The sequence below is a fragment of the Mesocricetus auratus genome, unplaced genomic scaffold (assembly GCF_017639785.1).
Source record: "Mesocricetus auratus isolate SY011 unplaced genomic scaffold, BCM_Maur_2.0 Super-Scaffold_100025, whole genome shotgun sequence".
Classification (NCBI taxonomy): Eukaryota; Metazoa; Chordata; class Mammalia; order Rodentia; family Cricetidae; genus Mesocricetus; species Mesocricetus auratus.
In genome coordinates, this window is record NW_024429206.1 from 22,557,381 (window position 1) to 22,583,291 (window position 25,911).

Here is a 25,911-nt window from a genome sequence, read left to right on the forward strand (position 1 = left end):
CTGTGGGAAACAGGCCCCAGGAAGTCATTCACCTATACCAGAAGTCCTGAAGTACTGGGGTAAAGATTCCCATGGCTGTTCACTGAAGGCCTGGAGAGTATCCCAGACCAGCCTATGCCCATTTAATTTCTAAATTGAGCAAGTGCAGTGCAGTCTAAGGAACTGGAAATTACACCATGAAAAGATCTAAGCATTTCTTTATCTTGGCAGCTGTTCTACAAACACTTTTCTTGACTCTAGTCAATGAAACAAACTGGCTCCTTCGATACTTCAATACTGTGCTCCTCACCTTCCCATTAAGAGAAAGCAATTCTCACATTTTAGCCGTCAATTAGAAGCCTTCCATTTTGCAAAACTATGAAATGATATAATCGCACTCCACAAAGAGTGGCCAAATCTCAAATACCTGACTAAATACAGGGAGATGATTTGTGATACTTAAATACAATTACTGTGCTATAGTCAGGTTTTTAATCTCATGTTTTTCAATTTCATTATGAAATTACAGTTTCAAACCTCTAGACACAATAGCAGCATTGTTGCTGTAATCATTACCCATGCTGTTAGAGGGAACACAGCTCTACTGGAGGTCACTTGCCAAACCTTGTAAATGCAGTCTAAAAAAAGGGATCAACCCCCCTCCTTGAGATCCAATCAGTTGAGGGAGCACATGAAGATGTAAGATGTCATCAGATTTACTGTTTACAAAGCATGCATAGGGCCAACCAAATTATAGAAACGTGTGTAGATGGCGCCAGAAACTCTGAGGTCATCCTCCCATTGTCAACAGCCCCAAGGTATCCCTCCCTGTTCAGCAGCAGGGGAAAGCACAGTAGTTCAGATTAGTGTAACAATGCTGTCAAAGGAGAGTAAAAAGGTGATAAATTGGTTTCCATCAAGAGAAGATGGTACCCAAAGGATCTCTAGGAACAACCAACCCAGCCCATCTCAGGAATAGCATGAAGAAATTTTAGATAAGCAAATAAGACCTTCCTGAGCAAGCGACAGAGAGGCATTTTCACAATGTCTGAGAATCCATCAACTCTCTCTACTGAATGAAGTGTCAGCTGGACCTTACACTTGGAGAATATATTTAGTGAGTCTAGTTGATATTGTGCTCTAATAAACACTTGCTGTGTACTTTAGGGACAACCTTAGGTAACTATCAAAACAGTCTCTGTCTTAGGGTTTCTTCTATTGCTATGAAGAGATGTAATAACTCTTACAAGGAAAATATTTAATTGAGAGGCTCATTAACATTTTTCAGCAGTTTAGTCCATGGCAGGGAGCATAGTGGTAGGCAAGCAGACATGGTAATGGAGATACATAGTTGAGAGTCCTGTATCTTGCAAGCAACAGGAAAGCAACTGAGGGTCACACTGAGCTAAGCTTAAATGCATCCCCAGGGAGACAAGCCTCTCCAACAAAGGAGCATATATGGGCTCAGGTCACAAAGCCAGAAAAGTGACTCCTAATGAGAACTCCACTGCCGTATGTTTCAAAATCATGTGATTTCACAATGACTCAGATGTTCTTCACTCATATTCTTTTCTACCATTTCATCTCCTCCCTCCCTTTCTCCTCTCTTCTCCACTTCCGTCTTCTCTCCACACCCCACACCACCTTCCTCTCAAACCTATCAGAATCCTACATAATGTGCCGTTCTAGCCTCCCCTCTCTATTGCTAGGCTAAACGCCCTGACCAAAGGCAACTCTGAAAGGAAAGCCTTTGTCCCAGCTTACAGAGGACCTACACGGGAACTCGGGGCTGGATGGAACGTGAAGCAGAAACCACAGAAAAATGCCGCTTACTGGTCTGCTCCCTCTGGGCTTACTCAGCTACAAGTCTCATGCCCTCCAGGCACACGTGCCCAGAGATGGCACAGCCCAAAGGGAGGGGAGCCATCCCACATCAGTCAGAAATCAAGAAAATTGCCCCATGATATGACCAAAGGTATTTCACTTTTCCAACGGTGAAAAATAAATCCAACAATTCGTTTAAATAGTCCAGGCTTATCAAATCAATTCTTTCACATAAGTCAAAGAGTTCACAGTTTAAGATCTAAGAATGGCAGGTGCCTTTAACTTCCAGAAAGGAACTAGAAAACAAAAGTACTGGAAATATAGCTGACCTTCTCCCAAGACAACAGCCTTTCCAGGATGAGGGAGAAAAAAAAAAACTCTAAGAGTACTGTTAATACTCCCTTAAAACACATGATCTAGAACTTCAAAAAAAAGCCCATCTCCTAGGAGGTCTGCTACAGTCAATCCTAAATCACTTGCCAAGACTAATTTGGATCTTATAGACTAGAAAAGTACGGTGCCCATGGGCCCCAGAAGAAACTCAAGTCTCAATGTTCCTGGGGAAATGCTAATAGAAACTTCAGGGACTTCCTTAAATCAAGGACATGGAATATTTCAGCACTGTAGGACTTAAATAGCCCATTGGGAAGTCCAATTAAGACTATTAACATTAGTTTGGCACAAGTCTAACCCTGGCACTTCAGAGTTGGAGGCAAGAGGATCAGGAGCTCAAGGCCATCTCCAGTTATACAGAGTTCAAGGTCAGGCTAAAACACATTCAAAACAATACTGTTGTGCCCAAATTCTGAGCTTCAAAATCACCAAGAGGCCCATTTCGATACAAAAGCAAAGGTGTCTTTTATTGTAGTTGTTTAATGAGCTTACCCCATTAGCTCGGTCCTTTTATCCATCCACGGCAGCAGATGGCTGGAGAAAAGACCCCAAGAAATCACAAGGCAAGGCAGCATAAGGGGAGTGTCTAGGGGCAAGCAACCGTCTCAGGACTGGTGTGCTTCCAGGCTTGGACAACCTGCCCTGTGCTGATTGATTCAACTGGTCATTATGGCCCACAGGCCCTCCCAGGGCGGTTGCTATGCTCTGCACATCACGGTTGTGTACTTGTCTGTAAAGCACACCCAGAGCCGTAAAGCACAGCCCTGCCAGCTAACTTTTGATTGGTTCCTTGCCACGAGGATGGCATCTAACCTCCTAGTGTCCAGGACAGGAGTGGCAAGGTCAGACGAGTACATGTTAGCCTATCATGGCTGCTAAAATGGGGGGGGCTGTTCCCTTCAAACACATAACATATATCTACATCCATACACATGCATATGTATGTATATAAACACTGAAGATCTTCCACAGGCAAGGTGATACACAAAAGCAACAGAATGGAGGGTTTGAGTTCAAGCCCAGTCAGTTACATGGCCATCCCAAAGATAAATACATAGAATAAAAAATAAAAGCACTGTTTCAATCTTGGTCAACCTTTGAAATCAGTTTTACACAATACTTGCAGAGGCCTGGGCACACCATCAGAGATTTTTATCTAGTTAGTCTGGAATGCAGCCTGAAGATTTTTTTCTTTTTTTTTAAGAACTCCCAAGTAATTCTCCTGTGCTTCTAATTTTGAGAAACCTCACTTTAAAGGAGATTACCTATTTTACTTTTCAGATATTCAAATGCATCATCAGAGCCCAAGACAATTAGGGTGGGTGGTCTTAATGCTGCAGCCTAGATTTCTATGACATAAACACCAAAGAAGCCCTAATAAAGAGCTCTGGGTCCTCCTGAAAAATCTTTGCTGGTAACATTAAACATGAATTTGTTCAACACCCTTGCCTGCAGACTTATACAAAGTCCTTTCATAATTCATTTTTTGTGACAGAGTACATCTTCTAGTAACCTGATGCTTGCCATGAAAGTCGGGAGTCTAATTTTGTTTCTCTCATCGCATAAGTGCTTAAGCACTGAAGCTGGGCAGCTAACCTAAATATTTGGTCCCGAGGTGTATGTGATTTCCGTGGCTTATATAAGCTTTTATTAATCATTTGACTCATTTTTGAGAAGCATGTTACAAATATACCTTTTCTCGAAAACTTGCTGTGAGACCACTATGGGATTATGGATATAGGCCACCTAATAAAGGTTGACTGTTCTGGAATCTTCTCTCACACTTCCAGGGGCTTTCAAGCTCACAGCCGCATCCATTCCTGATGTGCTGCACAGAAACCTGGCGTCCTACAGGTTAAACCATGATCAAACAGGACCCGTGGAACCTGCAGCAGGGACTTGAGGAAAAGTCGATAATCGCTTCTTAACCTGTGATCCCAGAGCTGAGCTTTTCTGCATGAAGTCTCCTTCAAGTGAAGTCTGCCCAAAGCTCACAGACTCCAGGTTTAAGCTCTGACATGGTGCAGCTGTCCTGCTCCGACAGCATATATTTTTATTCCCTACCCAACCCTCCCTCTTGCCTCAGAGTGGTCTCCACCTTCTTCCTTCACACCCCGTTCGTTCACCAAGGCTGGAATTAATGAGCCAACAAGCTGGGAGAAATGCCTCTCCACAGCTGTCTCTTCTAGCAATTATTCAGGGACAGTGAAGGAAGTCATTAACAGTCCTGGGAGTCAGCCAGAGCCAACTCTGCCACACAATGCTCTAAGATGGGGCCTCTAGCCAAAAGGTCACTATTTATTGGGGGGTTTTGAATGAGGAGAGGGGGGAAAAGTCATACAGGGAGGAAGCTACGGAGCAGGTTTTCACTGGGTTTTCCTGGCACCTTCAGCAAGAAGAATTTCTTCTGCACAAAAAGAAAAAAGTCTAGCCGAACAGATCAGGAATTAATTCAGGGTGATTCCAGGGCAAGGGAGAAAGTATGCCAGCGAAACGCATCCTGGGTAGTAAGTCTGTCCTTTGAGGCCAAAGCAGCTGTCTGAAGCAGTAGAGTCCTACACTCTGTTTTCAGGTAAGTCTCAGATGGGGCTTCAAAAGGGACACTAAGATAGACTGCTGGGGCCGGGCGGTGGTGGCGCATGCCTTTAATCCCAGCACTCGGGAGGCAGAGGCAGGCGGATCTCCGTGAGTTCGAGGCCAGGCTGGACCGACAGCCTCCAAAACAATACAGAGAAACCCTGTCTCGTAAAATCCAAAAAAAGATAGACTGCTGGGGTGTGGAGTTTATTAGTTATTAATGCCACGGACAGACTTACAGGCAGACAGACAGACAATGGTGGTGGCTCTGAAGAGAGGAAATCAGGGTCCACAAGGCAGAAGTCCAAGGCTTTCTCACATCTCTCTGATGATGTGATGACTTCAGGGCTCAGGGCCTTTGCTCAGGCTCTGGGATTCCCTGGCAAGAGTGGGGGAGGAGGTGGGAAACAGTATGAGTGACCACCAACAATGCCTTTGATGGAAACCCCCTTCCCCAGGTGAGAAACCCTCACACCTGGAAGTGTAAGTTAGAGACTCACAGACTAAGTCTTGGTAGGGTGCCTCCAACTCTGAAAGGGGAAGGGCTGCTACAGGTATTGCAGCTGGAAGAACAGCTGGATCCCAACATTACATTCTTACACCAGACAGATTTGTCTGCTAAGACAGGTGACAAATCTGAACACCACTGAAACTCAAGGAAATGAACCTGAAGCCCAAATCTAAATGCACATGGCCAGCAAAACCCGAAAGTAAACGCAGGATGGTCTAGCTTCTCTTGGTATATTCACTGTCTCCATACACCAACTACTAGGGCACTTTTACATTTCTAATGCTGTGACTTAAAAACAAACAAGCATAACCATTCTAGATTACAGCTCACCATTGAATGGAAGTCAAGGTAGGAATGTCAAATAGCTGGTCAAATCACATCTCCAGGAGCAAAGAAAATACATACATACATACATACATACATACACTGACTTGTTTACTCACTAACTTTCTCCATTCTCATACAACTTAGGATCCCTTGCCTACCGCACAATGAAGACTGAAACCCTCTTCTCAGGTGAGTGCTTTAAAGAGAGATTCTGATACTGCTTCGGGTGGGCTAACAAAACTCTACTTGTTTTCTCCACTGAGAAAAGGACATCTAGGTTCTGTGTGTCTTTTTCTTCTTCTTAAACAGATCATGCAGAGATGTTTTTGAGAAGCTGGTCCAAACTGACTCTGTTGATCTGGAGGGGTGTTCCTGCCTCTGGATACCGAACAATGTTTGGGACAAAATGAATGTGAATAACAAACACCTGGAACACCAAAGTCTTACACAACCACAAGAGAGCACTATGGCAGGACAGAGAGAGAAGACTCTGACCACAAGTTCACCTTCAGGTTGGCGATATTTTCATGTGTGAAAGGATGCCAGCATCAAGTGACGTATTTTTCTGCAAACTTTTTAGAGCATGAAACATAATAAAAAATGCTCTTCTAGGATGCACGTACAATACCTGCATAAAACACACGTGACACAAAAATGCACTCCTACAATCAAGTTATTTTAAATAATACTATCGTAAGTGAGATACACCAAAACTATTTGGTTATACTTTGCATGTGTATATGAGTGTTATTGTTTTCCTGTGAGTGCACATGTGGGTGCATGTGTGCACAGACCAGGTATACATGTAGAGGTCAATGTCATTCCTCAGCTGCTTACTCTTTTTGTTTGAAATATGCCTAAATTCACTAAGTAGACAAAACTATCCGGCCAGCATGCATTCAGGATACCACCTGAGCATGGGTTCTGGAAATTCCAACTCAGACACCAACAGCTACAATTTGATCACCTAGTAGGACTGAGATTAGAGGATCACAAAATGAAGACCATCTTTAAAACATAAAATCAAGAGTATTTTTTACAATCCATGCGATTTAGCACGTGGAACCATGGTAAAATGCCCAGCTCACCATAGGTTCACGACAAAAGAAGGCTGCTGTCTATTATATTGTCTATCATAGAAAGAGACAGCAGCTTTATAATTCCTGTTCACAAGGGCAGTCCAGACAGGTAAACTGCACCATCCAATCCTTCCAACAGTACAGGTTATGCAGTCAAACATCCAGAGACAAGTCCCTTGCCACTATCACTCCACTCTTCAGAAATGACTCTGTATAGGGTTTACCACTCTCTTTACTTCACCTTGTGAAGACAACTTTAATTTCAAAAAGTCTAACAAAGTAACAAAAAACGACTACACATCTACTTGAAGGTACCTAGCTTCTCAGGTGCACAGAATGGTTTTATAGCAACTTTATATTTAAAAAAAAAAACAACTCCCTAAACTAAGACCGATACCAAATACATCGAAATCAAGTATACTGATGAACTTTGAACCAGTTAAGGCTGAACAGCGAATGACAAGTAATGGTGCTATGGCATTATATGCCCTTCCATACATGAAAGACAAGCATCTCCCTTTCTTTCCTTTTTCTTTTGCTAATAATGCCTTCCCTACATTCACCGCCATCATGATTACAAAGCTGTCTTCAACATCATCCCTTATCTAGCATCAAAGACTCTTTGAGTGGAAGGATTTAAAGGGGGATATATATATATATATATTGAATCCTAGCACCTGGAAGATTGGAAACAAGAAAGATTGGTGATACTAATCAATCAGTTAGTGAAATGAATAAAATGTTGACTTCTATACTGCAGTCCAAACCCAACCAGCACACCTCCCTCCTCTTCCCACGTGATGATGAGAATCACAGAGAGACTACTCCTATTCTCTGAAGGCCTACGCTGAACATCTCAAATGTCTACCCGGATCTGCTGCCTTCTTTCTCTGCATTTACAAGCAACAACTCCCGAGCTCACCCTGGGGCTCTGTTGTGCATCTCCCAGCTGCTTGATTCCCCGTGAAGAAACAACAGACATTTGACATCAAAATACTCCTTCCAGACGCCACTCCTCAGAGCCTAGCTGGGTTGTATGACCTCATCAGCCAAGTTCAAAGGTCCCTTAGGTCACCAAAGGAAAGACACCAGCAGAGCCCAATAAGGCAAAAGACAAAAGGGAAAGACACCAGAAGCCTCTGGTGTGGTATCTTCCAACATAACTGTCCAGCACCGCCTCAGGCAGCTACATCTACCCCTTTTCCTGTCTTCAACCAAGACAAAGAATTGAGAAGGAGACTCTCTCCTCTGATTGCATCCTCTGTATGGTGGGAAGAAAACCACACCCAGATGTTAGGTTTTTCTTTTCTTTTTAAAGTTTTCATTTATTATTTGAGAATTTCATAGGATACATTTTGATCCTTTTCTTATCCCCTCCCCAACTCCTTCCAGACCCTTCCCACCTCCTTCTCAACCCAACTACATGTTCTTTTTCTCAAAAAAAAAAGTTCATGGAGTCGCATTTGTGTTGGCCAACTACAGCTTAGTATGAAGCCTGCCATGGAGGATAGTTGGTATACCCAGTGTCACAGCATTGGAAATAAAAACCTGATTGCTCCTCTCCCAGCAGCTATCAATTATAAATAGCTTCCTGGCTACCAATACCCACTTCCACTCCTCCTCAACGGGTAGCTTTCTATGACTGACAGCTGAAAACTCTATTCCCATTGAGACTTTGCTCATCTATCTGGCTGGGTTTCTCCAAATCTAATGCCTATTGGCCACTTGATCCTTTCTGCAGTACCAAGCAAGGATGAGAAATTATGACTGAAGTTAAAAATTCTCCGTGTTTCCAAACCTAAGTGGCTGGTATGCAGCTGTCATTTGGAGGTAGTTGAAAGTTACTCACCCTGGAAAGCATGCTCAAATATCTAGGGGTAGCAGTTAAAAGGTTGGGGGAAGGGTGGGCTCTTCTATCAGGATCATAAAAGCAAAGCATCAGGTATCAAGTATAACAGGAGATGAACATATAGACCCACGCAGGGAATCTGAAGTAGAAATGCATTAGCAGCTCAAGAAATCATTTCAAATGACTTGCAATACAAATTGGCTTTAAGAGACATGCACATGTATTCCCTGGTGAATAGTGCTACCTATTCAAATGTTCAAAAACAGGCCATTCTTAAAGTCAAGATAAATCCCCAGACCTCAAAAATGGGCAAAGAAGAGGGAGGGGACGTTCAAAAGCAGAAAAGCAGTAATGCCTCTCTCGGGACCAATCCCTCTGATACGCCTCAAGCTTGCTAACAGCATTTTTATGCCACAGGCACGCTACTTTCCTTTGCCATGGTTTCATTCCACAGGTCCTTTCCTAACATCGATGGCATTTCCGAAAAAAGAGAACAAGAGGGCAGAGCCTACTGCCATCTCTCCTGCTTCGGAAAAGGCCCAAGAGGCTGGGAAAAAAAAAAGAATTGGTACGAGCACAACAAACAGCATTAGCCAAGGAAACTGAATCCCAGTGGGGAATCTGCCAACTGGGAGCCACAGCCTGACCAAAGGATGGACAGCATCCAACTTGGCAAAAACCCTGTGGTTATGAGGACCAGAAAAAAAAGTTTTTAAAAGTATCCCTGCACCGGTTTCTAACTGTAGCCACTGTGAAATCCTTGCCCTCTCTAGAACTGAGTACAACTTGTACCTCAAGCATACTCAGTGAGGATAAAGGAGTGTTCTACTGGAGCAGGAGAACTTCAAGTTACAGCAGGTCTAGTGATTCCAAGTAGGATAAGCAAAAATAGAAGTGGGGAGGAACTTTTTCAAATGGGTCAAGAGATTACTGTACACTCACAAGAAAGCTGGGCATGCCCAGGGAGTCTATGAACCATCATGAATTTGAATATGAATAAGATATGAAGGTAACAATGAACGCCTGTCATCCAAACACTTGGAGGTTAAGGCAGGAAGAAGCAGCAGGAGCTCAGTAACAACAAGTGGTACACAATAAATTCCTGTCCTATTCTGAAAGTTACTGGAAGGCCTACAGCATAGGAGAGAAGTCTTAAGACAATGCTGACACACATCAAATCCAACCACCTAGGATCTTATTACTGATATCATCACATTTAGGTCTTTTTATATAACCCCTGGAGACTCAACAAAGTACACACACACACACACACACACACACACACACACAAATACCATCAACTGCACAAACACAAGACCACCTGTCATAAGCTCCTTTCCAATAGGGAGTGTTCTCTAAGTTATGCTTGGTTCTAACATGAAGTATGATTTACTTTAATCATAGATTTCCTGTGTTAATTAGCTTTTTTTTTATAATCAAGAAGAAAATTGCCCTTTAGTTCCTGAGTGCATACCAATGGGAGCCTAAGATTATAACCTAGGAATCCTCTAGGGGAAAGGTATCTAAGAGTAAAAACTTTAAGAAGAACAAGTGAGATTTGATGACTACCATACACATAACTTTCCAGTAGCCTCGGTTAGGGACTATGTAAAATTCATCAGCATGGAATAAAACTAAACACTCAGTGCAGTGAGGTCCCTCAACTTAGACCTACTAGCACTGAACCTACAGAAGCCATGACAAGGAACTGGTATATTTAATCAGTTCCTCCCAGGTTTGCTCCCATGACAGATGGGGAATTAGCACGTACTATGGTAGAGACTTCTCGTGAATGACCAAAGGCACTTGGGGCTGTCCTGTGCAAAATCTAGAGTCTGTTATGTGAAAAAAAAAAAAGTGGAAAGGAAATGAGAGACAAACAAACACACAAAAACTAGCTTTGCAGTCTGACTGTAAGGACTGTGATAAAGAACCTTAAAGAACCTGGCATGGGGAGGGGGGGTCAGAGCATTTGCCTACTCTCTCTCTCTCTCTCACTCCCTCACTCACTCCCTCACTCACTCACTCACTCACCAGCAAAAGCTAAAGGACTCTGGCAATGCTCTAAGAAACATGCTCATCTGTGAAGGGTAATTAGATAGTAAAACTCCAAACTTAGGAGAGCTGTTCCCGGAGCCCAATCATGACTCACAGCACCCAATGCTTGCAGATGTTATCTACAGGCACCTCCCACCTACACTCAGCAGCTAACTACTGCTTTGTGTTTCTCTTTGGCTGCATAGCCCAGACAAACCCCATTTTAATTCTAATGCCATTAATACTAAAACTGTTCATACCTGACAGGCATGAAAACAATAAAAACAATTTAACACAATTCTTTCCTTTTAAGGATAAAAAAAAAAAGCAGGGTCATTTTTCAACAAAGTCTTTCGGGCCAAAGTATCATAACAAAAGATGATCTTAAAGGACTATGATTCTATTATTTGGGAAGCTAAGGCAAAAGAGGGCAGTTAAGAGGCTACATACAATGATATAATGTCTTCAAAATAAACAAACAAAAATCTTATCCATCTAATATGACAGAAATTAACAGAGATGTGGAATCCAGGTTCCAGTCCCTGCCTCAGCACTAACTATGAAACTGAGTAGGTGATTATGTGACCTTTCTAAGCCTTACTTTCCCCACTGGTGAAATAGTGAATAAGAGAGAGAAGACAAGAAAACAATCAAGTCCTTCACAAATCTAGCTCTAATTAATTTATAGGTCAATGGATGGCTCTTTAAATTGTACCTGAAGTCAATAACTAAATCAACCTGATTAAAATCTATCAACTCACAGTTTTTAAAGAGTGGGAGAGATCAGTGGTTGTTTCCATCTGTTTTATTGTTTGATTTCAAAAGAACTCGAGGTATGCAGGGAAGAAGGTGAAAATCATCACACCCACTAATGGGGCCCACTGAATTCTAGCAATGACACTCGCCAATGACCATTTGTCCCTAGACACTACTTCCCTGCTTTTACTACTACACTTCATTGGGTCCATCCATAAACAACAACAGTCAGGCAACCAGTGATCAGCCACCTGTGAAATTAGCAGCAAATGATCTGATTGGGAATTGTTTTACTGGACCTTCTCTTTGCCCTGGGCTCCAAATCCAGTAAACCGTTGTGGAGGACTGTGCTCTCAAAATCCTGAATATACATTTCCCTCAAGTAGGCACTAGGAGGCAAAGTCAGAATTTTAGCAAGCACCAAATCTTTATAACTGTAACTTATAAGCCCTATGAAATTTATTATGACCAAGACTGTAGCAGTTCCAAGAAATTAAACACAGGCTCATTCTTTCAGCCCATGCTACTTTATGATCAATTTAACTTAATAAAATTAAAAATAAAAATTAACAACAAGACCTAAAATTTGATATTACTTACCATCACTTGGAATTGAGTAAGAAAGACTTTTTCTGGATGTCAAATACCTATGTTGAATTTGTACCTAGAATTTTTTAAATTTACTGTTTCATTTTTACCTCTACAATTTAAAAAATGAATTATGTCTGTTTGCATGTACCTATGTGGGGCTATATGCATGTGAATGCAAGTGCCTCTAGTAACCAGAAGGAATCCTCTAGAGTTGGAGTTGGAGTTACAGGCAGTTATGAGCTGCCCAACATGGGTACTAGGAATCATACTAAGGTCCTTTGCAAGAGCAACAAGTGTTCTTAACCACTGAGCTTCCTCTCTAGCCTTTACCCAACACCTATAACGATTTTAGTTAATTTAATACCAGATTCCTGCCTACTTTGAAAACAAGCTCAGCAGCATTCTTAGGAAAGCTTGGGGATCGAGCAGTAACATACAAACTTGATGTGGAAAGATGACCTTTCCAAGTCTTTCAACAAACAAGGATTAACTGAGCAAACGCTATGTGTGAGGCCCACTACTAGAGTCTGCGATGAATAGTCCAATGCTCATAAGATTGTACTTGTACTCATATATGCTGAGCAGTAGTAACAATATATACTACTTCGTGTTGTAACAGGAAAAAGAGAAGCTTACAGAAATCAAATATAAAAAATGACAGTCATTTCTAGAAGTTGAGTCTCTCACTAATTTGTAGTCCATGAATATGCACATGCACAGACACACACACACACACAGAGTGGGAGGGTGGGGGTGTCTTAAGGGTTTCTACTGCTGCAAAGAAACACCATAACAAAAAAGCAAGTTGGGGAGGTAAGGGTTTCTTGCCTTACACTTCCATATTACTGTTCATCATCAAAGAAAATCAGTACAGAACTCCAACAGGACAGGAACCTGGAGGCAGGATACAGAGGCCATGATGGGGTGCTGCTTACTGGCTTGCTCAGCCTGCTTTCTTATAGAACCCAGGGATAGCATCACCCACAATGGGTTGGGCCCTCCCCCATCAAGCACTAGTTAAGAAAATGCCTTATAGCTAGATCTTATGAAGGAATTTTCTCAGTTAAGGTTCCCTCTTTCAGAAAACTCAATCTTGGGTCAAGTTAACAAAAGACCAGTGGGGTGCACTTATCTAAAGAAAAAGAATACATTGTCAGAGGGTTTTTGTAACAATGCTGATGGCACTACCTCAGTCCCACTCTCTGGACACTTACTGAGTGGAAAGCCATGCTGACTTCTGGCTAAGAGCTACAAGCTCACCACACTGTCCCCAAAAGCTGCAAGAAAACAAGCCAATTTCTCCACAGCATGATCTTTACAGAACACAGCCCTTTTAAAAATCCTCTGTACTCCACAGCCAACCAGTGCATCACGGATCTCTAGATCTAAAGTTCTCTGCCCTAGACACCCATTAGACAAGTAAGCCTTCTATCTGACTGCACATTATAACCTTAGGCCCCACCCTTAGGATCCACTCAGCACCTACAACAATCCCAACTTCCTGACTTAACTGGTCTGGAATGAATGGTGGCATTGGTCATTTTAATCAATGGTCAGATTTGAGAACCAATCATTAGACAAGTGTTTCTCCAAACACAACCTCTGAAGCTTTCTAGAAAGGCAGGACCTAGGGCAGGAAAGATGGGCATAGCATCTACTTCACAGGTGAAAGACATTTGATTGGATTTCTGGTACCAGCAAAAAAGGAGTGGGGGGGGGATATTCTCATAACTCAGAGTAAATAAGTCAAAACAATACATGGGGACAAGACCCCACTAACTGTATGTTTTTAATTCTTTAAAGCCTTTATTTTTACTTTACGTCCATGAGTGTTTTGCCAGCAGGTATGTCCCTGTACCACATTCATGTATCATCTCTGGAGGGCAGAAGAGGGCATTTGATTCCATGGGACTGGAATTACAGAAGGCCATAAGTCATATAGATGCTAGGAATGGAGTCCAGTTATTCTCTGCAAGAGCAGTCAGTGCTCTTAACTTCTGAGCCATCTCTCCAGCAACCCCCCCAACACACTATCTGTATTTTAACAAGTTCTTCAAGTGACTGTAAGCCACAATAACATAGAAGAGTTACTACATGAGACATTGAATGATCTTTAAGAATTATTGTACTCTGGATTTATTTTTAAGGTAACTTTTAAACTAGACAATAAAGTCTACAAACACAGGAATTGCGTTTTCTACTCTATCTCTGACGCCAGTAGGGGCTTAATATTTATTTACTGACTCATCGTTCAGCCAGCTTCTATACAAGAACATAACCTATACTCCACACAGAGAAAGCAGTAGGTCAATGTTAACAGGAATGGACATGAATGACCTGTGCCCTAAAAACCTAATTAAAGGCCTATTCTTCCCCAACACACAGAGATCAGCAATACCCACAGCAACCACACACACACACACACACACACACACACACACACACACACACACACACTCAGCACAAAGTTTTCTTCTAACATTTGAAAATTCTAATGCTGATACCTTGCTGAATGCAAGACATTCAACTGATTAACATTAAATATTCAAATATTGCTTAAACATCAAGGCTTAGAGTAAAATAGTGGTTAATACAGAAATTTACAATCGAACAAAATGCAAGGAATACATGTCTGTGGCATGCTCAGTCATAAAGGGAACATCTACATCACATTTCTTTCCCCAGAGAGCATCCCTGAAAAGAGAGTACAAAGAGCCAGACACCAAGGAGAAACAAAATAAATCAGAGGCTTCTATACATGCTAGGACCAATGTTGCACTCACTGAACTCACAGCAGCTGCAGTAGCCTGCACAGTATCAAGACACTCAGCATTCCAGAGTGGAAAAGGGAGGAGCTCAAGAGCCTTCACTCAGAGCAGAGGAGCTACTGACAGTCGCTAGCTGCTGGGAGAGGGAAAGCTGGTTTTCTCTAAGAGCATGGCCCCTGGTGGTGGATAGTTCCATATAAGGGTTATTTTAAAAAAGAAAAATAGGAGGTGGAAAGGGGTGAGAAGGGCTGAGGAGGGGGAGTGGATATGGGAGGAATGAGGGGGATTAAACATGGTCAAAATATACTGTATGCAAAAAAATATGATAAAATGGAACTAGAGAGATAGCACAGCAGGGTCAAGAGCACTAGCAGCTCTTCCACAGAACCCACGTTCAACTGCCAGCACCCACAGGGTGGCTCACAATTGTAGCTCCAGTGACAGAGGATCTGATACCCTCTTCTGTCCTCATCACATGGTATACACACACACACACACACACACACACACACACACACACACACACAGAGGCAACAAACCCAAACACACACAATAAAATTAAAGGTTGATTCTTTAAATGAACAATATTAAAATAATAGCGCAGTATTGCAAGTAGAATGTTATTTCATAGCCGGTGTTTCAAAGAATGGAGTGCATGAGAGGGGAGCAGCTCTATCAGTTGCTGCTTCTACCAGGACTCAGGAGCAAAAGCTTCAACCAAAACCAAGTATTTTCTCAGAATTATAAAATGTACAAGAGAAATTTCAAAGGACACTAGAAGACAATTTAAAATAAAAACAACAATAATTCATTAATACAAGTAGAAAACTTAAGTGTACTAGAGATGGCTGAGTGGCCAACCAGAAGATGGCATGGCTCAGGGTAAGATTGTCACAGGTGCCGGACAGTGATGGCGCACACCTTTAATCCCAGCACTTGGGAGGCAGAGGCAGGCGGATCTCTGTGAGTTTGAGGCCGGGCTGGACCGACAGCCTCCAAAACAATACAGAGAAACCCTGTCTCGAAAAAAAAAAAGTCACAGGCTGGCAGCTGCTCCTGATTTGTCTGTGGCCACACTAGTGAGATCACCTGAACCTACCCAAGAGCTAAGAAATGTATTTTACGAGTCCCATTCAACATGTCTCCCAACAAGAAAAGTTATATTAGCCACTGAAGAACAAATGGGGGAAAGAATTATGACTGACACAAAAAAACCAGCCATGTTCTGAGTTCATTCTTTGGCTTTAATGAAAGATGCTTCATCATAAGTAGGAATGCTGGCCCACCCCTTTGGAAAGCTGCCTTGTCAGACTCACAAGGGATTTATGATCAGTGAATTGGCCGCTTGCCTCCAACCATCAAGCTGGTGAAAGTGGCTTTGAATAGTACACATGATAGGAATCATGCTTTAGAACCCACAGAGGAGAGCATGAGTTCTACAGAAAGACATCTCTAGAGAGGAGACAAGAAGAGATGAAGATGCAGCCATATGCCCTGCCAACCTTGATCTCCCAGAGCGCCCAGTGATGAAACCCCAGGTTTGCTAAATAAGAAAGCAAGTTGGATAAGTCACAATAAATTTCTATTTGTATTTCTGTGGTTCTACAGGTTCATTTGTGGATTATAGCAATTAAGGGAACAAAAGATGAAGCATAAAAAACATCTGCAGAGGTTCTTCTAGGATACCACATTCAGATCTTCCTGGAACACTTTGAAAAGTCCTAGAATAGTGGAAAAAAGGAGTGATAGAGAAGAGGGAGGGAGGGGTTGAGAAAGAGGGAAGGGGAGAGGGGGGGAGACAGAGAGAGAGAGAGAGAGAGAGAGAGAGAGAGAGAGAGAGAGAGAGAGAGAGAGAGAGAGACCCAGCCATAACACTATCTCCCTCTATTTGTTCCTACTAGTCTTAGTTCTGCATTAGGAAACAAAAGCTAATCCCTCTTGGAAACCACAATCCACATAAGGACCTGGAGACAGATATGTGCAAATGTTTCAACTGTTATTGCCTGAGTGCAGATGGAAGATTCCTAATGTTTATTTTTTCCCCACAAATAGCTCCTCCACCAAAAGATCACCAAGATTAGAAGCTAAAACTGTGTGACCGCCTCTGATGTGAGTCATTTGATGATGGTTAACTGCAGCACACAGACACACAGTTACAACTAAGACCAGCTAAGTAAGCAATGAGTACTAAGGAGTGACCCAAGGGTAAGGACTTGCTTTGGCTACATCAAGAGAACTCATTATTGAATTCAGAAGTGGTACTTCCTGGGACCACTCTCATGCAACCAAACCTTAACAGAAGAAAAAGCAGAGTATTTCCAAAGGTGTAATGTCAAACAAGAACTTCCAGGAATGTCACCTCCACACCTAGCCAACCCAATAGTTAGTCACCCTGACTCCTAGCCATGACTAGTTTGCCCTCTTGTACCAGATCTCTGAGAGTGACTTTCCTTCTAGGACCAGGAGGAATGTTGGCACCTGACCTAGTTCAGTTGAGACATAAACGGCCATACTTCCTCCTAATCCCCAATCTAGTTCTGACAAGTTGTACTTTCAGAAATTTAGCTAGTTGCTTTTATGTCACTGTGCTACATAAAAGAAACCCCAAAGACAGATGACTCCCTAACCCCAAAGATGACACCTTAGCTAAAGATAGTGTCTCTACCAAAAAGATAGCACCACAACTCCAAAAACAGTACCCCACTCCATACTGAATATTCACACTGATGCCCCAGACCAGTGAGAAGTGCATGAGTTACCTTTATAATACTGAAAAACGCAGTTTACATGGCAGCATTATTGCCATTGAGGTGAGGTGAGGTCAATGACAGAGATCTACAGGGTGGGATGGCAGTGGAGAGTGGAATGCCAGTCAGAAGCACAGCCCCAAAGAGGATAAGGAAAACCAAGAATGTCAAGGCAGTGCAGTTCACATAAGACATCCTGGAGCTTCATAAGCCATTAAGAAGACAGTGTCCTGAGAGGGAATGGAGAAGGATGTACTCAACACCAGACAGCTCTATGCCCCAGCTTCCTGATCAACAACACCTCTCAAGATGCTATACTACAACCCTCACAACCTGATCTCACAAAGAATAACTTGCAAAATTCATTTCCAAGTAGAGATAGCACACTTAATGGATTCTAATTATGTATTCTGTTTATTCTGCAAGTACTTATCTGGTAATTCATAATTTACCAGAACAAGTTTTTATTTGCACAGGCTTCTGCTAACAGATTTATAGTGTGAAGAATTCACAACTAGCCTATGTTCTTCTGCAGCGATCACAAGTTCCTGAAGCCACCACTGCATCAGAATCACCTGGGACTTGAGGAAAGACAGGTAAGGAGGTAGGGAGGGAGGTAGGGAGGGAGGGAGGGAGGGAGGGACGGAGGGAGGGACGGAGGGAGGGACGGAGGGAGGGACGGAGGGAGGGACGGAGGGAGGGACGGAGGGGAGGAGGGGAGGAGGGGTGGGAACAGGTAGGGATGGAGGGAGTAAATGGGAAGGAGAGAAGGATGGAGGGAAAAGATTGGGTTCTATTCTGGGCCTTCTGGACCAGAACTTCCATAAATAAAAGACTGATCCCATGTTGTTTTGCACATCCATTTTGCTGAGGTGTAATTACACAGAAGTGCCCATTTTAGGTACTCAATTCAGTGGGCATAACAAATACAGACACAATCAAGGTCTACTGTATTTATATCACCCACCTCTCACATTCCCTGGTGTTGGGACCACAAACTTTTTACAGAGATTTCTCATATTTTAGTTGTTTTGAATAGTAAATAGCTTCCCAGAGCACTCTTATGAGAGCTTCTTTAAGATTTCTGTTGGGATTCCAGCACGTGATTCATCTCACTTCCATGACCTGCTACAGCCAGTTCTCATTCATGATATGGTTTTTCCTGGTTCCTGAGGATTGCTTGTGTTGTTTTGATCCTGAACATTCACATGAAGATGGAAGGCTGTGTACTCAGCTTCCCTTTAGACCCCACCAACACTACAGTGGGAGGGAAGACATAGTCTTCCTGCCTGCCTCTGATGCTGAATGGACACTGAACTCCCAGCCTGGACCCCACTGAGACCTTTATACTCACTAAAAATGGGGCAATCACTGGCACTGCTGCCTTTCCTCCATCTGAGGGTACAGGGTCAGCTTCCCCTTAAATGAACTAGCACCAGGAAGAGGGGGAAAGAGAGGGCTGACCTCACACTGCTTTGCTGGAACTCTGGTTCCCCCTGGCAGTGCCCAGAGCAGCACCTTCCTCTTCCAAGTGTGGAATGAACATCAGAGCCCTGCTCAGTTCTGTTAACATCTCCCAACAGAGGAACTTAAGTGTGCTGCCTGTTTCCAAGAAGCAGAACAGATCAAATTTTTGCTATTATAGCTGAGTCTTAGGGGACTAGAATATGGATTTTCCCCTTGGTATTTGACTACAACAGGGAGAATATAACCTAAAAGGTTTTCTGTTGTTAACCCATTCTTTCCCCAGACTTGATCTAGAGAGACTAGACTTTCCTTTCCTTTGTTTGGGTAAGGGGAGTAGTTTGGGGCACTCACTGGGTTGGAGGTTGCTACAACACCAGCCCAAACTGCATGTGTCTATAAGACACCCAGAGCACTCAACAGCATATCACTCAAGGGCATGTACTAGAGGTGCTTGCTGGGCTTCTAGTTTTCAGTGACATTGTTTGTGTGACATCCAATAATTTTATTTTAGGAGGAATTATCTAACAACTGAGCTAACTCTATCTTGGCCTAACTCAAAGACTTTGTGGTCTACAGTTTTAAGAAGCCCTCTCACCAGACCTAGTGGCCACACCTACAATTCCAGTGTTCAGGAGACTGAGACAGGAGGATGGGGACTTTTAGGTCCATCTGGGGTATAGAGTTAGACCCTGCCTCAAAGTGGGGTGGGGGATCCGGCTCACTAGACTAAAAGGTTTCTTGCTAAGTCTGATCATTTGAGCTGAAACCCAGAACTCACATGGTAAAAGGAGAAACAATCCCCACACATTGTATTCTGACCTGTATTATATGGCCCAACACAGCCAAATTAAAATGTTAAAAAATTAAATACCTAAGAAATAAGAAAAAAGTTAATGAATCAGCAAATCAGTCAATAACCCCCTTAACCACCCTGATGCTCAAAGAAAGCATTAAATGCTGTTCTCAAGAAAACTCAACCAAGAGCTCTCAGTGAGACAATTCTCTAAACACACTTTGCACTATACCATGTATCAGAGGTTGCATTTGCATTCAGTGCTCATATGTTCTTGATAATAACTCACTGTAGGGATAGTTTTCACCAATGTTCTCCATTTAAGGAAAGAAGACACTTCATTTAATTTTAATTACACTGCCCAAGGTCACAGAACTCATACCGCAGCTAAGTTATGTTGTTTGCCTCCCTAGGCCTACAACTTTAAAGACTTATTTTTAACTATGCATACAGGGGAAGGGGTAAAATATACACATATGAGGACAGTGCTTAAGGAGGGCAGATAAAGTGTTGAATCACTAGAGAGGGAGTGAGCCACCCAACATGGATGCTGGGAGTCAAATTCGGACACTCTAGAAGAGCAGGATGTGCTCTTAGCAGCTAAGAGCCATCTCTCTGGCCCCACTAAGCTTATACAACTTGACAGGTTTTACTCTCTTGTGTATGCAAAGCTTGTAAACCTACTTTTATTCATGCAATTAAAATTTTTACTCAAGCACACATCCACTAATAAAGTGAAAGAATGAAGGAATGGAAAAAGGAGTTGTCTGAGAAAGTCAGCAACCTCTGACATCCTTTCCGGATTGAGAGGGACAGATCATTAAGTTCTAACTTCTTAGACTGAATCTTCATAATCTAATGTCAACCTATAGCTTCAAGTTACTTCCACTCTAGAACTAAACTCCTGGGGGAGAGCACCTTATTCTTTTGTCAAAGTGTATGGCTGTTTATAGTTGACTCAGTCGACATTTATGTACACCCCAGGCTCTGCAAGTACTTAGTTAGGATTACCATGACCAAAAGCAAGATGGGGAGGAAAGGGTTTATGCAGTTTATCTTCAGCATCACAGTTCATCATCAAAGGAGGTCAGGACAGGAACTCAAGCAAAGCAGGAACCTGGAGGCAGAAGGAGATACAGAGGCCAAGGAGGGGGGCTGCTTACTGACTTCCTTCCTATGGTTTGCTCAGCCTGCTTTCTTATAGAACCCAAGACTTCCACACCCAAGGGATAGAACCACCCACAATGGGCTGGGCACTTCCCCCATCAATCAGTAATTAAGAAAATGTCCTCCAGGCTGGCCTACAGTCCAGATCTTCTGGAGGCATTTTCTCAATTGAGGCTCTCTCCTCTCTGATGACTCTAGCTTGTGTCCTGATGACAGAAAACTAGCCATATACTCTCTGTGACAAACAAAAGAGAAGGAATATGGGAATTCTCATTTCTTTTCCTTAATTAAAAGAAAAAAAGGCAGGACACAGGATAGGCAGGTCTAGGGTAGAATTGAATCACCACCAACAACAAAAAGTCTCTGATTTTGATACCTAGCTCCAACTCTTCCCCAGAGGTCATGATGGCCTATGTTCTTATCTATCTGGCAAAACTCCCATGTTCCTCCAAACGCACACTGTCCAAGGAGTCTCCTAGAAACTTTCACTTTCACGCCCATCCTACTAAACGGATGCTTTCTTCTCTGTGCTACAACCACCTTTGTGTGCTCTCTACTATCCACAGTATTTTGAAATCATCTGCTCATGCACAGATGGCCCACTACGGATCAACTCCCTAAGAGCAGAACCAATGTTAACTCTCTTCTGTACTCTAGCATTCAGCTTTGTGTACAGGACTAAGGGCACCACCATTCCTCACACACAAATACCCCTATTATCTCAAAGCAGAGTAAATTTCTCTCTGAACCCCAGGTCCCCATTCTGACCACTCTCCTTTTTAGGTATCTACTAATAGTATAAAGGAATCTGCTCTTGATTAAATAGGTCATTAAACACCATGCCAAATTATGGAAACAAAGCTTATGGACACATGTGCTCAGATGTCTGGGTGCTTTAGTAGGGGAGGGGTCATATCAATGCACTGGAGCCAGGTATGAAGACTGGCCAAGGGTGACTGTAAGGCTAGTCGTTGAGTTTCTTAGTCCTAATGCTGACTCCTCCCATAGTGCTCCAACCCGTGGACACAAGGTTCCTTGCTCTGAGCGACCAGCAAGCGGTATCACACTAGCTTTTGTGAGTCACTCTAAAACCAGCTGACCATTAGCTCCTGGCAAGGAGCCACCACCTGTCCTGCATTTGTGAAACTGTTTTTCACTTAAAGTGCAACTGCCTGGGTTCATGAACAATCAGTTGTACATTTGCTCTCAAGATTTAAGTGGTGCCAACAAGGCTTGTAAGTGTTTCTGAGGGAAGGAGGGAGAGGGGGGCTGAGGAAAAGAGGGAGGGAAGGAAAGATGGGCAGAGGTAGATTATACAAAGCAAGAAGGAGAAAGCAATTGGCCTAAAAGGAGAAATGTCAGCCTTCTGTTGTTCTCTGGAAATCCCTGTTTTATGAAGTTCACTTATCTATGAAATTCAGAAAGGTCTTAGGTAAACCCTTCTGAGAAAGCAGAATCTTAGGGAAAAGAGGACAATTGCCTTTAGCACAGTTAGCTCATTCTTCACTCTGCATACTACTTTCAAACAGTCCAGCTGGCTGGAGCCTGAACCATAGATTTCAACTAGGTTGCAGGCAAGAGATTAGTACCTGAAAACAGACCCCGGGTAGCCAAGAATGCTACCACTCGCTCTTTTGAGTGCTTTGGGGAAAATACTTTTACCAGGTGAGGATAGTGCCACAAGGACACACTTCCCAGATAGTTTTGGTTCAACGTCAGCTGAGTGGTTTCGACACCTACACAAAGTTCCTCGTCTATAACACAAAAGTGCTTTCATGTATTAACAAAACCACACCTAAAATGAATGAATATGACAAAACTCAGTTGAAAAGCACCAGGGAGGGTAGCTTGGTGGCAGAGTATGTTTAATGTAGGCATGATGTCAGGTTCAATCCCACCACCAAAGAGCCTATTAAATGCCAACAACAAAAAAACTATGAAGAAGGAAGGGGGTAATGAGGCAAAGGGGAAGAGAGAGGAGTAGAAAGAGGAAGAAGTAGGGAAGGGGATGGAGAGAGGTAAAAAGAAACAAACCACACCCTCTCAGTAGAGTATGGACACTTTAAATATTTCATCATAAGCTTTAACATGTTAGCCGCACATGAGACTACCTCCTCATATGCCAGCCATCTGGTAGAAGACACACCACCACCAGTTGCATATGGGCTTTTACTCTTGGATTTCATGTTCGTTCAACCATGATTGTCCACCACAAACATCAACCAGTCCTCTGAGACAGTAAGTTGCTATTTGCAATACAAGAAGCAGTGTTCATAAGGCCCCAAGTATTTTACCATTCGCAACCTGTTTTTCCACAGTTGCCTTCATTTCCTGGCTACAGCTGGGTTCACTGGCCCCTTCCAATACAATGTGTATGTCTTCATTCTTATTACTCGTTTGTTCCCAGTAAACAACTTTAGTCAGCAATAAACACCAAAGAACTGATATGGCACACTGTCCTGTCCACCCACAAGCTCTGGCTTCAGTCATTTATTCTTAGATAATAAAGGCATCAGTCAGTTCACAAGGAAGAAGATACAAATGCCACAGTACCATAACCTGAGGAACAATGACTGCGTGATTAAGAAAACTGGATATATTCAGCTAAATATAGAATGGTGCATTTTCACTGCCATTAACTTTTGCAAGATTTCAGCTAATTTCATAGAATTTATAAGTGAAACCCACTCTATGAATGTTATATAAGTCATCCCTCAGCCTCCCACTTCCTGAACAGCAATCAATACTTGGAAACCAGTCAACCCCTTTCTCTGCATGGAACAAAGAAACATTCCAGAGAAGCTATATGCATGCTAAGACATTCTTGCCAAACTCATCTGTTTGTGATTTTTATCTCCCACCTAATTACAGCTGAAATAATATAATAAGACTTACATTCCTTGTTCAAGTGTGACATATCTAGTAGATTATTCAATATTAGTTTATCCAGCTATGTTATACTGACAGTAACACTTAATATTAATCAAGAGTATGCTATGTATTAATTTTAAACCTTGCACAGTTCAATGAAATTCTCAGAATTGCAAGACACCATCAATATATTTTGATCTATATGTCAAAGAGTCCTGGGGTGTGTGCTAATTTTTCCTTCATGTCCTTCTTCACTGCATAGGATTGGAAAGGAGCACAGCTGATCTTGTGTCTTCGCCCTACCTCCTGGTGTCCCAAAGTTTACACACCTGAGGCACCATCCATGAAGACAGTGTAGTCTACTGAAACCTTGATTCTAGTGACTCTCATCTGCCCACATTTCCCTGCCCTCCTTGCAAGCTGCTCAAAACCAAGCCCTTCCTTGCAGGGACCTGTCTTCATGACCCACCTCATCTTTCTATGTCCTCCTCTGAGACCCACTTACAACCTTCATACAAAAAGGTAAACCTTCAAAGGCCATTCCATCTGTTTCAACTTAGCAGGTTATCTCCCTTCTCAGTGGCTGTCTCATTAACTATAAAACTACAATCTATTCGACTGAGCTACTGAAAAAATTAAATGAGCTAACTCAACTAAGCAAAATATCTAAGCACAAGGTTAAGAGCTATTTCTTTTTTTCTTTTGAGACAGGTTCTCACTATGCAGTCCTGATGGCCTGGAACTGTAGAGAAATTTTCAGCACATTATGTTAAGTCCCCAAAAGACAAATATTGTTTGATTCCCCCTATATCAGCTAACCAGAATAAAGTAACTCAGGACAGAAACAAGGAAAGACCCTTGCCAATAACTGTGTAAAGGGAGAAGAGGGAGTTGCACTTAAATGAGCAGGGTTTTCTCTTTTGTAGGATGAAGAGTTGCAAAGATCAACTACACCACAATGGGACTGTAGTTTACCAACTACAATATTTGATTCTAAAGATTCTATTGTATATATTTTAGTGTATTTTAATATTTTAATGTAATAGAAAAGGTTTTCTTTTTTAATCTAGCTATAGGTCGAATGTGTGTGTGTGTATGGGGGGGTGGGTAGGTGGGTGGAGGAATATACTCCTTCCATGACGTGACTTTCACCTCACATCTCCCAGCAGCTGTGACTATACACTGGCAACCTACACAGGATTGGGCCCCTGAAGGCTGAGAGGGGCTCAGTCTTTAGGTAAAGTTTGCTGGGAGTTGGTATAGTCACTTCTAAGTTGTCAGTGATCCTGTGAGTATCCCCTCACTCACACTATTGTAAATAATGGTAACTAAACTCGTAAGTTCATCAAACTGAACTTGATTAAAATCATTTCTTTGATCAGTGCTGTCCTACCAGGGGTAAACAGATGCAAATTCATCCCCTCAGGAAAAGTTCATACAATACACATGTAGACTAACTGGGCACTTATCAGTATGCACTGTAAATGACAGAATGGAGAAAAAAAATTACAATCGAACTATCAACTGTGGCCTAAAGCAAAATGCCAACAAATCCAGATAGAAGATCACATTACAAAAGTATTAAGAAGGTGCTTCTATCCTGTCTGTATTCCTCTGGGGAACTCTTAATACTTTAAAGTCTTACCTCAAAACAAGAAAGGAGATGGTGAGAAAAACAAACAAAGCAAGAGGGAACATTCACTCACTAGCTTCCTGATCGTGTCTTCCACTATTACATAGCTCTTGTTTTCCTAGTGTGATAAACCAGTTTGCACACACTAAAGTTATTCAAGTTCTGCTTGTTGCAAAAACCTGCTTTACAAAAATGCAGATCTCCTACTGTGGCTGGAATGCACGGTGCCAGCACATTTTATTTATCAGTCCCCTCATATACTCACCCTTTTATATTTTTACTGAGGACTTTAAACCAACAGGTCAGCCAGTCAAAATCAAGGCCAAGTTCTGATGAACACTAAGAATCTCAGCAGGGGGAGTTTCACAGTCAGCTCTTTTGGCCCGGTACCTCAAAACTCATCACCTCAAGAAGTCCCTGGATGTTTCTGAAACAACCAAAAAAACGAAAGAAGAAAAAAGAAACAAACAAATACCACCACCAACAGCAACAACAACAAAAAATCCACCCAATCCTAGCAACAAAAGAAGCTCCTCTGGCTA

The 25,911-nt window shown here is 42.4% G+C and overlaps 1 protein-coding gene and 1 long non-coding RNA gene across 4 annotated transcripts in view; one reads left to right on the forward strand and one right to left on the reverse strand.

The window, feature by feature from the left end:
* Auts2 (activator of transcription and developmental regulator AUTS2) overlaps positions 1 to 25,911 on the reverse strand; it is a 1,041,919-nt gene that overhangs the window by 868,630 nt on the left and 147,378 nt on the right. The gene's annotated exons all lie outside the window — the stretch shown is intronic.
* LOC110342796 lies at positions 4,656 to 6,163 on the forward strand. The gene is made up of 3 exons (XR_002384961.2): positions 4,656 to 4,768; positions 5,756 to 5,800; positions 5,921 to 6,163. It is a non-coding gene; the product is annotated as an uncharacterized LOC110342796 (long non-coding RNA).